The sequence below is a fragment of the Rhinatrema bivittatum genome, chromosome 1 (assembly GCF_901001135.1).
Source record: "Rhinatrema bivittatum chromosome 1, aRhiBiv1.1, whole genome shotgun sequence".
Lineage (NCBI taxonomy): Eukaryota > Metazoa > Chordata > Amphibia > Gymnophiona > Rhinatrematidae > Rhinatrema > Rhinatrema bivittatum.
Genome location: NC_042615.1, coordinates 193,690,203 through 193,705,201, shown reverse-complemented (window position 1 = coordinate 193,705,201; position 14,999 = coordinate 193,690,203). Strand labels below are relative to the sequence as shown.

At 47.6% G+C, this 14,999-nt stretch overlaps 1 protein-coding gene across 2 annotated transcripts in view; it reads left to right on the top strand.

Moving 5' to 3' along the window:
* The window catches only part of NCAPG (non-SMC condensin I complex subunit G), a 455,902-nt gene extending 441,279 nt beyond the window's left edge, over positions 1-14,623 (top strand). For both annotated transcript variants that reach the window (XM_029590425.1, XM_029590416.1), the window contains one exon: positions 14,335-14,623. The gene's annotated coding sequence lies outside the window, so the exon portion shown is untranslated. The remainder of the gene's footprint in view (positions 1-14,334) is intronic.
* The last annotated feature ends 376 nt before the right edge of the window (positions 14,624-14,999 follow it).

The following is a 14,999-nucleotide window of genomic DNA, read 5'->3' as shown; positions in this document are numbered from 1 at the left end:
TCAACCCGGTCTGATAGACATGGAAAATTTCTAGTATTTGTTTCTTTTTTTATGTGTGTTATTTGTCTTAGCCATGGCTTTCTGATTCAAGTGTTTATTAAATATTTAAAAACATTATCAAATTAAAAACAACAAAAAGTATATTGCATATGCACTTGACCCTGATCTAATTCTCTGGTCACTCAATCAAGCAAATTGATCAGATTTGTTTGACATAATCACTTTCTAGTAAAAACCATGTTGTCTTGGATCCTGTAATTTGCTGAATTCTAGATGCTTCACTGTCTTTTCCTTTAGTGTGTCCATTAATGTTTCCTCTGCTGAGCTCAGCCTGTAATTTCCATTCTCTTCCCTGCAAAAAACCACTTCCATCTCCAAAGATTTATTGAATAGTTCCCTGTATGTACCTGGATCAGTCCAGACCGTGGGTTATGCCTCTCTTCCAGCAGATGGAGACAGAGAAAAACCTGCAGGGCGCCCTCTGATAATCAGTTGCACCCCCTGCGTCCCTATTGAATAGCTTTATCAGCAGACCCTTTCTGAGTAGTAGTAGTTGCCCGCCCTCAGCGCAGCCGCCATCCACCTCTTTAATCCCAGGGAGAAAGGGATCAGGTCGCCCATCGCTGTCTGCTTCCTGTGAGGTAGGGGTCATGCCTAACCCACAGCCCCATGTTAAGGTAGAGCTACCATGCATCGGCTGCATACCCCTCTTTAAACTGTTTGTATTACTGGCTGGCTAACCTGAGGTCATCTGAGATTACCATTGGGTCTCTGGTAGAGACTGTTCTTTTTTTTCTCTTCCAAAATGGTATTTGCCCTTAGACTTCTGCATTTGTTTGGATTAAAGGGTAGGTAATGGGAGGGACTATTATATCTTAAGTTATAATTTGGTCACTAGATTTTTTTTTTTTTAAGGTGTAAGCAGCTCTGGTATTCAAGAATTGCAAAAATAAACTTGTTCTTCAGAATATCCACAATGAATATTCATCAAATATATTTGCATACACAAAGCACAAGTGAATTGGTATTCTCCGATGTAATCATTATGTTTGAGGGGGTTCTTTATTAGCAGTCAAAGGATAGGTTGCAGGAGACCAGGAATAGAGCTTTCTGGGTTGCCCCTTCTTTGTGGAATGGGCTTCCTTTTGGAAATCCATAAATTACAGGATTATAAAATATTTCAGAAGAAGGTGAAGGCTCATCTGTTCCGGGAGGCCTTTGGGGGAGTGTAGGGTTTTGTTTTGGTTTTTCAGTATGTTATGTTTCTGATGTGTTTATGTGAAATTGTAGGCAGTCAGAACAGAACAGATGTCTGGCAATTGGGCGGGTAAGAAATTGCAGTATACAAAATTGTATAAATACATAAATAAAATAATCCTGAAAACAAGATAAGTTTTTTGCCTTTCCAAAGAATGGATATATATGCTTGACCTACCCCTTCATTTATCAAATGCGCTAAGGCGTTTTCACATGCGTTAAGGGCTTATTGCATGCAAAAAGCACCGTTAACGCATGCGATAAGCCCTTAACGCATGCTAAAACACCTTTAACCATATCGTATGGTGCGATGCAAATCCAAAAAAGAGGAGGAATTAGGGGCGGGAGTGGGCTGGGTTACTGTTTTGCAAAGCCCTATTGCAACGGCTTTAACGCCAGTTTTAGCTACAACTTTTTCATGAGTGTTAAGCCGTGCATTAGCTTGCATTACGGCTGTATCACCCGTTGTGATGTTTGTCGCAGATGACGGTTTTGGTAGTTTGAAGCTCCCAAGAGTGTCAACCTAGCTATCAGGGGCTTCAGACTAGAGAGAGAGAGCGCCTAGCCATAATGCCATCACCCTAGATAAGTTTATCTCTGTGGGAGGCCCACCTAGTAACTCGAGGTGAGGTTTAGGTATTAGTGTATGGGGTTAGGGGCCACTTTGACATTCAACATGAGACATACGAACAGAACAGTGCTCTCTTGTGAACATTTGATGACCCTCGGAGTGAGGAAACTCACCCAGAGATGATATTTCTGTAATGTCTCCTCAACCTAGCTTGATGTTACCCAGGTAGAGAGTCCATCAAGATAGGTATATCTAGGGGATGGCATTATGGCTAGTCCCTCTCTCTCTTCTCTCCCCCCCCCCTATAGTAAACATGGTCCCCCCAGTGGTTGTATGTAGGAAATACCATATTCTCACAGGACAAGCGGATGGTAGTCCTCAACATATGGGTGACATCATCAGGATGAGCCCATCTCGGAAACTTCTATCAAAGTTTCCAGAACTTTGACTGGCCCTTCTGGGCATGCCCAGCATGGCACTAACACTGCAGCCAGCAGGGGTCCCCCTTCAGTCTTCTTTTTCCGCGCAGCAGTAGCCTCGTGGTTTTAGGAGCTCTGAAGAGATTCCTGACAGGAATTTTCCTCACGGAGTTAATTAAAATTAGATTGCCCCACAGGGGTCCCTCCTCTAACTTTTCTCAGGCCATGGTACTCTGGTAAGCTTTTCACCGTTTTTCGTCGATTACCGTCAAGTTTGGCCCTCGCGGCCTACTGGCCGTCTATCGTACCGCGACTCGATTTTTCTATGGCCATGGCGTTGGGGTTTCATCGGTGCCCGGACTGCACTCGCACCATGTCTATCACAGACCCTCATGGAGTCTGTGTAATGTGTTTAGGCTGTAAGCATGATGTCCTGACTTGCACCAAATGTGCACTCATGACACCAAAATGTTGCAAAGCCAGAATGGAGAAGATGGGACTCCTTTCCGTGCTCACACCCGACGCCGTCCATCGCATCGACGTCATCGGAACCGGCACCGTCTAAGTCGCACCAGCATCGACAACCGTCCTGTGACCACCCACCATCGACGTTCTTCACGGGCCATCGACTCCCGTTTCTCCCCCTCAAGATCGGCACCATCGATGCCGGCATCGGTGCCCCGGGTGATTCCTTCAATTTTCTCGGAGCCTCAGCTGGGCCCTTCAGGTATCCAACCCCCTTCTCATCCTACAGGTCAGCCTACTGATCCTTATGACACCTGGGGTGATGATACTTCCACAGACACCGATGCCTTACCTTCACCTCCCTCTTCTACTGAAAGTAGAATGTGTTCTCCTCCAGAGGACCTTTCTTTCATTAATTTTGTGAAGGAGATGTCTGAATTAGTCCCTTTTCAGCTTCAGACGGAGCAAGATGATAGGCACCAGATGATGGAGCTTCTCCAGTTCCTGGATACCCCTAAAGTGATCACTTCTATTCCCATTCATCAAGTTCTTCTTGACCTCCTCAAAAGAACTGGGAAATCCTGGATCCATTGCCCCAATACACAGAAAGGCTGACACTACTTATCTAGTACAGTCAGCCCCTGGCTTTCAAAAATCTCAGCTTGACCACCACTCAGTTGTGGTAGAATCAGCTCAAAAGAAAGCAAAAAAGGACGAAGCCTCACTCCTCTCTACCCCTCCTGTCAAGGAACACAAGTTCCTAGACAATATTGGTCGACGAGTGTTCCAAGGGGCCATGCTCATCTCCAGGATTGCTTCTTACCAGCTTGTACATGATCCAATACAACGGGTCATTTTAAGCAAATACAGGACTTCTCTGAAACCCTGCCTGACCAATTCCAAGAACATCTTCAAATCCTTGTCAAGGGGTTTGAGGCAGGAAAATATGAGAATAAGAACAGCTTACGATATCTTCGACACCTCCACTAGAGTGTCTGCAACTGCCATTTCGGCAAGACGCTGGGCCTGGCTCATGTCTTCTGACCTTCGCCCAGAAGTACAAGACAGGCTCTCTGACCTGCCTTGTATAGGAGAGAATCTGTTCGGTGAACAGATTCAGCAAATAGTGGCTGAATTAAAGGACCATCATGAGACCCTCAATCAGCTCTCATCGATACCTTTGACTTCCCTTCAAGACAGCCCTTCAAGAAGGACTCTAAAAAGTCATTCTTCCGCCCAAGGAAGTACTATCCTTCACCAACAAGGTCCCCAGTTACGAGGCCTTATCAAAAATCTCAGCCCCGGAAGCAAAAGCCACAAGCAGCTCCCCAGCCGGGGCCTGCTTCAAGTTTTTTACTTTCCCTTGGAGAGCAGCAGCCTGATTCCTCTGCCAGGCATACCAGTGGGAGGGTCGATTGTGCCACTTTCACGGCATGTGGCAATCAATCACAACCGCCAATGGGTGTGCTAGCAATCATTGCACAGGGTTACCACCTGAACTTTCTTGCTCTTCCACCTGAATCACCACCTCTACAAGTGTGGAGAGTAACCGACCACTCTGTCCTTCTGGAGCAGGAGGTTTCCCTTCTTCTCCAGTTAAGGGTAATAGAACCCGTTCCTGTTTCACAAAAAGGCCTAGGGTTCTATTCCCGGTACTTTTTGATCCCCCCAAAAATCCAGGGGCTTCGTCCAATTCTGGACCTACGTGCCATCAACAAGTACCTCCAGCGAGAAAAGTTCAAGATGGTAACCTTGGGCTCGCTTCTACCTCATCTACAAAGAGGAGACTGGCTCTGCTCTCTGACCTCAGGACGCATACACCCACATTGTGATAACTCCAGCTCATCACAAGTACCAGTCAGTTTTTAGTAGGCCCAAGGCACTATCAATACCGGGTGCTTCCATTCGGCCTAGCATCAGCACCACGAATCTTTACCAATGTCTCGTGGTTATCACTGCCTTTCTCAGGAAAGAAGGTGTTAACGTCTACCCCCTATCTAGATGACTGGTTAATCAGGGCCCCAACCCAGCAAGCCGCTCGATCGTCCTGGATTTGACCCACACTCTAATTTCTCTAGGATTTCTCGTCAATTACGAGAAATCCTATTTAGTCCCATCTCAAACCTTGTCGTTCATTGGGGCAGACTTGGACACCTTACAGGCAAAAGCCTTTCTACCTCGACGAGTGCAAACCCTCGTGTCCCTCGCTCATTAGTTGCAGTCTCAGTATACAGCACAGCTCGGCAATTCCTTGTCCTTCTCGGACACATAGCGTCCTCAGTCCATCTCACACCAATGGCCCGCCTGGCCATGAGAGTCATTCAGTGGGCTCTGAGGTCACAATGGATTCAAGCGACTCAGCCTCTGTCAACCATTGTCCACATCACTGATGCACTCAGTCTGTCTCTCGCCTGGTGGAAAGATCAGAACAATCTCCTCCAGGGACTGCCTTTTCACCTACCAGAACCTCAACTCATTCTCACCACCGACGCTTCCAACCTCGGTTGGGGAGCTCATGTGAACGATCTACAGTCACAAGGATTTGGTCTCCAGAGGAAGCGAAACACCAGATAAATTTCCTGGAGCTTCGAGCAATGTGAAATGCTCTCAGAGCTTTTCAGGATTGCCTATCAAATCACGTCATCCTGATTCAGACGGACAAACCAGGTGGCCATGTGGTACATCAACAAGCAGGGGGGCACAGGCTCTTCCTTCTGTGTCAGGAAGCTGCGCAGATTTGGGCGGAAGCGCTCTCCCACTCGATGTACCTCAGGGCCACCTATTTGCCGGGAGTGCACAATGTCTTGGCAGACAACCTGAGTCGTGTCTTCCAACAGCACGAGTGGTCTCTCAATCCCTCGGTAGCGACCTCTCTCTTCTAGCAGTGGGGTCATCCCCAAATAGACCTCTTTGCGTCCCCTCAGAACCACAAAGTGGACAATTACTGCTCCCTCATTCAGAGCGAGCGCTCTCAGCCCAGAGATGCATTCTCCCTCTTGTGGGCAGCCGGTTTGCTTTATGCATTCCCTCCACTTCCTCTTCTCTCGAAGACTCTCGTGAAGCTCCGTCAGGAAAAGGGAACCATGATCCTGATAGCACCTCACTGGCCACGTCAAGTGTGGTTTCCCATACTCCAGGATCTCTCCATCCGCAGGCACATTCCCTTGGGAACGCACCCGCTTCTGATCACTCAGAACGACGGATGTCTACGCCATCCCAATCTTCAGGCCTTGTCCCTGATGGCATGGATGTTGAAAGGTTAATTCTTCAACCACTTAACCTTTCAGATTCGATTTCTCGTGTCCTGATTGCTTCACGAAAGCCTTCCACAAGAAAATCTTATTCCTATAAATGGAAAAGGTACACATCATGGTGCACCTCGCAGTCCCTTGATCCCTTTTCCTGTCCAATCCCAAGGTTTTTGGACTATCTCTGGCATTTATCGGAATCTGGTGTAAAAACCTCTTCCATCAGAATGCATGTCAGTGTGGTAGCTGCCTTCCATAAAGGTGTCTGTGATGTCCCTATATCGGTACAACCTCTCGTAACACGTTTTCTTAAAGGCTTGCTCCATATCAAGCCACCTTTACGTCCTCCGGCCCCTTCTTGGGACCTTAATCTGGTTCTTGGGCGGCTCATGAAACCACCATTCGAACCCCTTCACTCCTGTGACCTAAAATATCTCACAAGGAAAGTGATTTTCCTTTTGGCCATCACTTCAGCTCTCGCAGGGTTAGTGAGTTACAGGCTCTAGTTACCTATCCGCCTTACACTAAACTCCTGCAGGACCGGGCGGTACTCCACACTCACCCTAAGTTTTTGCCTCAGGTAGTTCGGAGTTTCACATTAATCAATCCATCATACTACCTATCTTCTTTCCCAGGCCCCACTCCAACCCAGGGGAACAGGCTCTGCATAACCTCGACTGTAAACGGGCTCTAGCGTTCTACCTAGACAGTACAGATGCCCACAGGAAAAGCACTGTTATTCGTCTCTTTCCATCCCAACAAATTAGGGCAGAGGAGAGAGTCTGCTTACCTGTGGGTAAGCAGACTCTCTCCTCCTAGTTGGCGGACTGCATATCTTTTTGCAATCAGCAAGCAGGCATTCTTTTCCAAGACCGTGTTAAAGCACACTCTGTGAGGGCCATGGCGACTTCAGTAGCCACACCTATGATCGGTGCCGCTTCCTGACATTTGCAGGGCTGCCACCTGGAGCGCTCTCCACACTTTCGCAGCCCACTATTGCTTGGACAAAGCCGGAAGACAAGATTCCATCTTCGGCCAATCTGTCCTGCGTAACCTATTTCTAACGTGATGTACCAACACCCTTTCCGCCTGCCCGGTGGGGTTCAGGATGCCCTCTACCAAATTCCACCCCAGTTGTTGTACCTGTTGCACGCCGTTGGGTACATTTGGTGCATGTTCGGACATCCTCAGCTTGGTACTCATCCATATGTGAGGACTACCATCCTGCTTGTCCTGTGAGAAAGCAAATGTTGCTTACCTGTAACAGGTGTTCTCACAGGACAGCAGGATGTTAGTCCTCACGAAATCCGCCCGCCGCCCCGCGGTGTTGGGTTCGTAACGTTTTGTCATTTTATTTTTCGGCACTGCCTGTAGCTATCAAATAAGACTGAAGGGGGACCCCTGCTGTCTGCAGAGTTCGTGCCATGCTGGGCATGCCCAGTAGGGGCCAGTCAAAGTTCTGGAAACTTTGACAGAAGTTTTCCGTGATTGGGCTCCATCCTGATGATGTCACCCATATGTGAGGACTAACATTCTGCTGTACTGTGGGAACACCTGTTACAGGTAAGCAACATTTGCTTTCTGACACTTATCTCAAAGTGCGAAAAAGTTATCACAATTTGCGGTAACTTATCTCTTCACTAGGTATTAGTGCAAATTGCGATAAACTCCCTATTACCATAAAACATGCCCCTTGTCCCATCGCATGCGATATTTACCTCATTTTGATAAATCTAGGTCCTAGTCCATCAAAAGTGGAAATTTCCTGAATATTCTTTTGTCCTACATTTTAATACATGCATCACCTAGTTGAACTACTGTTTTGCTGAACACATCTCCACTAAGACTGTGGTTTCATTATAACATGAATCAAGTTTAAAAGTACTTTCAAACTTCAGTTGCTGCCTGATCCATAGATCTGCTATTTGGAGTCTGCAAGCAGTTGTGATTGAGCGAAGAACACCTATTCAGTTTAATCTGTTGTAAATTAATTGGTTAAATATGGGGTTTATTAATCTGTATATAGTAATTGTTAAGGTATTGGGTTTAAATTAATAAGACTATTTGGGATTTTTAATTACTAAATTGTTTCTCACAGGACAAGCAGGATGGTAGTCCTCACATATGGGTGACGTCACAGGACGGAGCCCAATCACGGAAAACTTCTGTCAAAGTTCTAGAACTTTGACTGGCCTCTACTGGGCATGCCCAGCATGGCACCAACCCTGCAGCCAGCAGGGGTCCCCCTTCAGCCTTCTTTTTTCCACACAGCAGTAGGCCTCGCGGTTAAGGAGCTCTGACCACATTCCTGACAGGAATTTCTTCACGGAGTTCTTTAAGGTTACATTTGCCCCACAGGGGTCCCTCCTCTTTCTTTACTCAGTCCGCAGTACTTCGGTAAGTTTTTTTGCCGTTTTTCGTCTATTACCGTTGAGTTTGGCCCTTGCGGCCTACTGGCCGTTGACCGTACCGCGGCTCAATTTTTTCCCCTTGGCCATGGCGTCGGGTTTCCGTCAGTGCCCAGATTGTATGCGCACCATGTCTATCACAGACCCTCATAGAGTCTGCGTATTGTGTTTAGGTAGTGAGCATGACGTCCTGACTTGCACCAAATGTGCCTTGATGACACCCTATAGGTCACAAAGCCAGAATAGAGAAGATGGGACTCCTTTTCCGTGCTCACACCCCGACGCCGTCCATTGCATCGACGTCTTCGGAACCGGCACCGTCAAAGTCGCACCACCGTGACAATCCTCCGGTGACCGTCCGCCATCGACGTCTCCACGGCCATCGACTCCCGTCCCTTCCCCCGAAGATCGAGGGGATCGGAGGGAGAATCATCGGCATCGCAAGTCTCGGACCCTCGAGGAACCGAAGTCATCGACCTCGATACCGTCCGAGCCTCCATCGAAGAAGCCCCGGCCAGGAGCCGGGTACCGTCCACTTCCCTCTGCGACCGAGACATCGAGGCAACCTTCACCCGATCGGGGTTTGGGAGTCGCGATTTCCGCCTGTAAAGGTGGTCTTTCTGGCTCTGCCTCAGCCTCCCTCTTCCGTTACAGAGCCGGGTCTTGTTAACCCAGGTCTCCGGAAGAACTGGACCGGCTGGTCCAGGAGGCCATCGACAAGGCGATGCACTGGTTCCAGGTCCCTCCGGCGCCGAGAGTGGAACCGGTCACCGACCCGATTCCAGCAGCGCTGGCATGCTGCTTTCCCGGATGGAAGTGCTCATGACTGCCCTTCCACCAGTAATTCCTGGGTCGCCGACAGCCCCGGTGCGCTCCCCGATGACAGCTTCATCGGGAGGAGAAACACCGTTCCACATTCCTCCTTCGGGAGCTGTGCCTCAACCATCGATGCCAGGTTGTCCCTCGCCACCGATTCATTCATCGGGGGCGATACGCACATCGGCGCCTTCAATGCCGGCACCAATGCCCGCCAGGGCATTCTCGGTGCCCCCGGTGATTCCTTCGATTTTCTCGGAGCCTCAGCCGGGACCTTCGGGTATCCAACCCCCTCCTGGTCTTACAGGTCAGCCCGCTGATCCTTATGACACCTGGGGGGATGATACGTCCACAGACACGATGATTTACCTTCACCACCTTCTCCTACTGAAAGTAGAAAGCGTTCTCCTCCAGAGGACCTCTCTTTCATCAATTTTGTGAAGGAAATGTCGGAATTGGTCCCTTTTCAGCTTCAGACGGAGCAAGATGACAGGCACCAGATGATGGAGCTTCTCCAATTCCTGGATGCCCCTAAAGTGATCACTTCCATTCCAATTCATCAGGTTTTTCTTGACCTAACAAAGAATTGGGAGAATCCTGGATCCATTGCTCCAGTACATAAAAAAGCTGACTTTACTTATCTCGTACAGTCAGCACCTGGCTTTCAAAAACCTCAGCTTGACCACCACTCAGTGGTTGAATCAGCCCAAAAGAAAGCAAAAAGGACGAAGCCATACTCATCTATACCTCCTATCAAAGAACACAAGTTCTTAGATAATATTGGTCAACGAGTATACCAAGGGGGGCCATCCTTATCTCCAGGATAGCTTCTTATCAGCCGTACATGACCCAATACAATAGGGTCATTTTCAAGCAAATACAAGATTTCTCTGAAACCCTGCCTGAACAATTCAAACAACATCTTCAAGCCCTTGTAACTAAGGGCTTTGAAGTAGGAAAACATGAAATTAGAACAGTTTATGATATTTTGACACTTCCACTAGAGTGTCTGCAGCTGCCATTTCGGCAAGACGCTGGGCCTGGCTCACGTCTTCTGATCTTCGCCCAGAAGTTCAAGACAGACTTTCGGACCTGCCCTGGTTAGGGTATAATCTATTTGGAGAACAAATTCAACAAATAGTTGCTGAATTAAAGGACCATCATGAGACCCTCAAGCAGCTCCCATCGATACCTTCTGATTTCCCTTCTAAACAGCCCTTCAAGAAGGACTCTTAAGAAATCATTCTTCCGTACACGGAAATATTATCCCCACCAACAAAATCTCAGCCTCGAAAGCAAAAAACCGCAAGCAGCTCCTCAGCCAGGGCCTGCTTCGGGTTTTTGACTTCTACTTGGAGAGCGGAAGCCAGATCCCTCTAAAAAGCATACCAGTGGGAGGTCGATTAGGTCACTTTAATGAAAAGTGGCACTCAATCACAACCGACCAGTGGGTACTAGCAATCATTGCTCAGGGTTACCACCTAAACTTCTTAACTCTTCCACCGGACTCCCCACCTCTGCAAACAATGGGGACTAACCGGCCACTCTGTCCTTCTGGAGCAGGAGGTTTCCCTCCTTCTCCAGTCAAATGCAATCGAACCTGTCCCTCTTTCACAACAAGGCCTTGAATTCTATTCCCGGTACTTTCTGATCCCAAAAAAGTCAGGAGGACTTCGTCCAATTCTGGGCCTACGAGCCCTCAACAAGTACCTTCAAAGAGAGAAGTTCAAGATGGTAACCTTAGGCTCTCTTCTACCTCTGCTACAAAGAGGAGACTGGCTCTGCTCTCTAGACCTCCGAGACCTTACACCCACATTGCAATAGCTCCGGCTCATCGCAAGTATCTCCGCTTTTTAGTAGGCCAAAAGCACTACCAGTATCGAGTGCTCCCTTTCGGCCTAGCACCGGCCTAGCACCACAAGTTTTCACCAAATGCCTCGTAGTTGTCGCAGCCTTTCTCGGGAAGGAAGGTGTCCATGTCTACCCCTATCTGGACAACTGGCTGATCAGGGCCCCAACCCAGCAAGTCGCTCGGTCCTCCCTGAACCTGACCATTCACACTCTAATATCTCTAGGATTTCTTGTCAATTACGAGAAATCCTATTTACTCCCATCTCAAACCTTATCCTTCATTGGGGCAGACTTGGACACCTTACAGGCAAAAGCCTTTCTCCCTCAGCAGCGAGTTCAAACCCTCATGTCTCTAGCTCACCAGTTGCAGTCTCAACACACTGCAACAGCTCACCAATTCCTCGTCCTGCTGGGACACATGGCATCCTCAGTCTATGTGACACCAATGGCCCGCCTGGCCATGAGAGTCATGCATTGGACTCTGAGGTCACAATGGATTCAAGCCACTCTGCCTCTGTCAACCATTGTTTACATCACCGACGGACTCCGTCTATCTCTCGCCTGGTGGAAAGATCACACCAATCTCCTCCAGGGATTGCCCTTTCATCTCCCAGATCCTCAAATCATTCTCACCACCGACGCTTCCAACATCGGTTGGGGAGCTCATGTAAACAATCTACAGACGCAAGGATCTTGGTCTCTAGAGGAAGCCAAACACCAGATAAATTTCCTGGAACTTCGAGCAATCCGATATGCTCTCAGAGCTTTTCAGGATTCCCTATCAAATCACGTAATCCTGTTTCAGACGGACAACCAGGTGGCAATGTGGTACATCAACAAGCAAGGCGGCACAGGCTCCTTCCTTCTGTGTCAGGAAGCTGCGCAGATTTGGGCGGAAGCGCTCTCCAGCTCGATGTACCTCAGGGCCACCTACTTGCCGGGAGTGAACAATGTCTTGGCAGACAAACTGAGCCATGTCTTCCAACCGCACGAGTGGTTGCTCAATCCATCGGTAGCGAACTCTCTTTTCCAGCAATGGGGGTATCCCCAAATAGACCTCTTTGTGTCCCCTCAGAACCACAAAGTGGAAAATTACTGCTCCCTAATTCAGAGCAAGCACTCTCGGCCCAGAGATGCATTCTCCCTCACGTGGGCAACCGGTCTGCTTTATGCATTCCCTCCACTTCCTCTTCTCTCGAAGACTCTCGTGAAGCTACGTCAGGACAGAGGGAACATGATCCTGATAGCACCTCACTGGCCGCACCAAGTGTGGTTTCCCATACTCCAGGATCTCTCCATCCGCAGGCACATTCCCTTGGGAACGGACCCGCATCTGATCACTCAAAATGACAGATGCCTACTCCATCCCAATCTTCAAGCCTTGTCCCTGACGGCATGGATGTTGAAAGGTTAATCCTTCAACCACTTAACCTTTCCGAATCAGTTTCTCGTGTCCTGATTGCTTCACGGAAGCCTTCCACAGGAAAATCTTATTCCTATAAATGGAAAAGGTACACATCATGGTGCACTTCGCAGTCCCTTGATCCCTTTTCCTGTCCAATCCCAAAATTCTTGGACTATCTTTGGTATTTATCAGAATCCGGTCTAAAGACCTCTTCCATTAGAATTCATGTCAGCGCGGTAGCCGCCTTCCATAAAGGAATCGGGGATGTCCCTATTTCGGTACAACCCCTCGTAACACGATTTCTTAAAGGCTTGCTCCATATCAAGCCACCTTTACGTCCTCCGGCCCCTTCTTGGGACCTTAATCTGGTTCTCGGTCGGCTCATGAAACCACCTTTTGAACCTCTCCACTCCTGTGACCTTAAATATCTCACATGGAAATTTTTATTCCTTTTAGCTATCACTTCTGCTCGCAGGGTTAGTGAGTTACAGGCCCTAGTCACCTATCCACCTTACACTAAACTCCTGCAGGACCGGGCGGTACTCCGCACTCACCCTAAGTTTTTGCCCAAGGTCGTTTCGGAGTTTCATATTAATCATAGAAACATAGAAATGACGGCAGAAGAAGACCAAACGGCCCATCCAGTCTGCCCAGCAAGCTACACACTTTATCTATTTTTTTTCCCTTTTTCTCTCTCCCACCTTTTACTATTGGCTTCCAGTACCCTCCAGCCCTAATTCCTCTCCACCCCACCACCAATTTAGAGAGCAGCACCGTATCTGCATCCAAGCGACATCCAGATCAATTAGGGGTAGCAACCGCTGTAACAAGCAGACCACATCCATCATACCACCTATCTTCTTTCCCAGGCATCACTCCAACCCAGGGGAACAGACTCTGCGTACCCTTGACTGTAAACGGGCTCTAGCTTTCTATCTAGACCGTACAGTTGCCCACAGGAAGAGCACTCAGTTATTCGTCTCTTTCCATCCAAACAAATTAGGGCAACCTGTGGGTAAGCAGGCTCTTTCCTCCTGGTTGGCGGATTGCATATCTTTTTGCTATCAGCAAGCAGGCATTCCTTTTCAAGACCGTGTTAAAGCACACTCTGTGAGGGCCATGGTGACTTCAGTAGCACACCTACGATCGGTGCCGCTTCCTGACATTTGCAGAGCTGCTACCTGGAGCTCACTCCATACTTTCGCAGCCCACTATTGCTTGGACAAAGCCGGAAGACAGGATCCATCTTTGGCCAATCGGTCCTCCGTAACCTTTTTCCAACATGACGTACCAACACCCTTCCGCCTGCCTGGTAGGGTTCCGGATGCCCTCTACCAAATTCCACCCCAGTTGTTGTGCCTGTTGCACGCCGTTGAGTCCATGTTTGGTGCATGTTCGGACATCCTCAGCTCGGTACTCACCCATATGTGTGGACTACGATCCTGCTTGTCCTGTGAGAAAGCAAATGTTGCTTACCTGTAACAGGTGTTCTCAAAGGACAGCAGAATGTTAGTCCTCATGAAACCCGCCCGCCGCCCCGCGGTGTTGGGTTCGTTTTATTTTTTGGCACTACCTGTAGCTTTCAAAACAAGACTGAAGGGGGACCCCTGCTGGCTGCAGGGTTGGTGCCATGCTGGGCATGCCCAGTAGGGGCCAGTCAAAGTTCTAGAAACTTTGACAGAAGTTTTCCGTGATTGGGCTCCGTCCTGTGACGTCACCCATATGTGAGGACTAACATCCTGCTGTCCTGTGAGAACACCTGTTACAGGTAAGCAACATTTGCTATATCCATAGCAGTAGAGTATTTAAAATATATTCTGTGTTTAGTGATTTTTTTTGCTAGGCAGGTTGGTTAAGAGATATTTTCATGAAAATATTTTTAAATGTTCCTTAGCGGTCAGCAAGGAGTTACACAACCTGTTCCAGTGGCAAGTACCAGGCCTACCCGTCGAGCAAAAACAGCAGCTCTAGAAAAAACAAAAATGAATTTAATACGTCTTCTGAATAAAGAAGCTAAATAAGAAAAGAGAAATCTGCTGGAAAATGTCTACCTAAGACTGGGACTTCAAATTTGTCTTCAGTAATTTTTACTATTATTTACTCTGTTACTAAAAGTAATTTTGTTTTATATCAAACTTTTGTCTAAATGAATGTTGATTCTGATTAAACATTTACCTACTAGATTCATATTTTTCTGTTTTTATTGTTCTATAATAAAGAAAGTTAAATTTGGTGTGGTTCTTTATTCAGTAGGTAAATTAGAACTTAATACTTTGTCCATATTACTTAAAATTTGTTTTTAAAGTTTACTAAAGCTGAAGCCTAGAGAGCAGTCTAAACATTTTGCTTCACTTTTCACAGCCGGAGGAAATTAAGTAATATTGATGAATATCAGAGTATAAAATGTATCAAAATGATAGAGCAGATTAGGACTGGTGATGGGTGGTAATATGTTAATGATGGTGTAGAAACAAGTAGGATACAAATCCTTCAGCAAACAACTGCACTCTAGAATCGATGTGGAAAGAAATTCCATGTTTGATAGGGAAGAGTATAGCA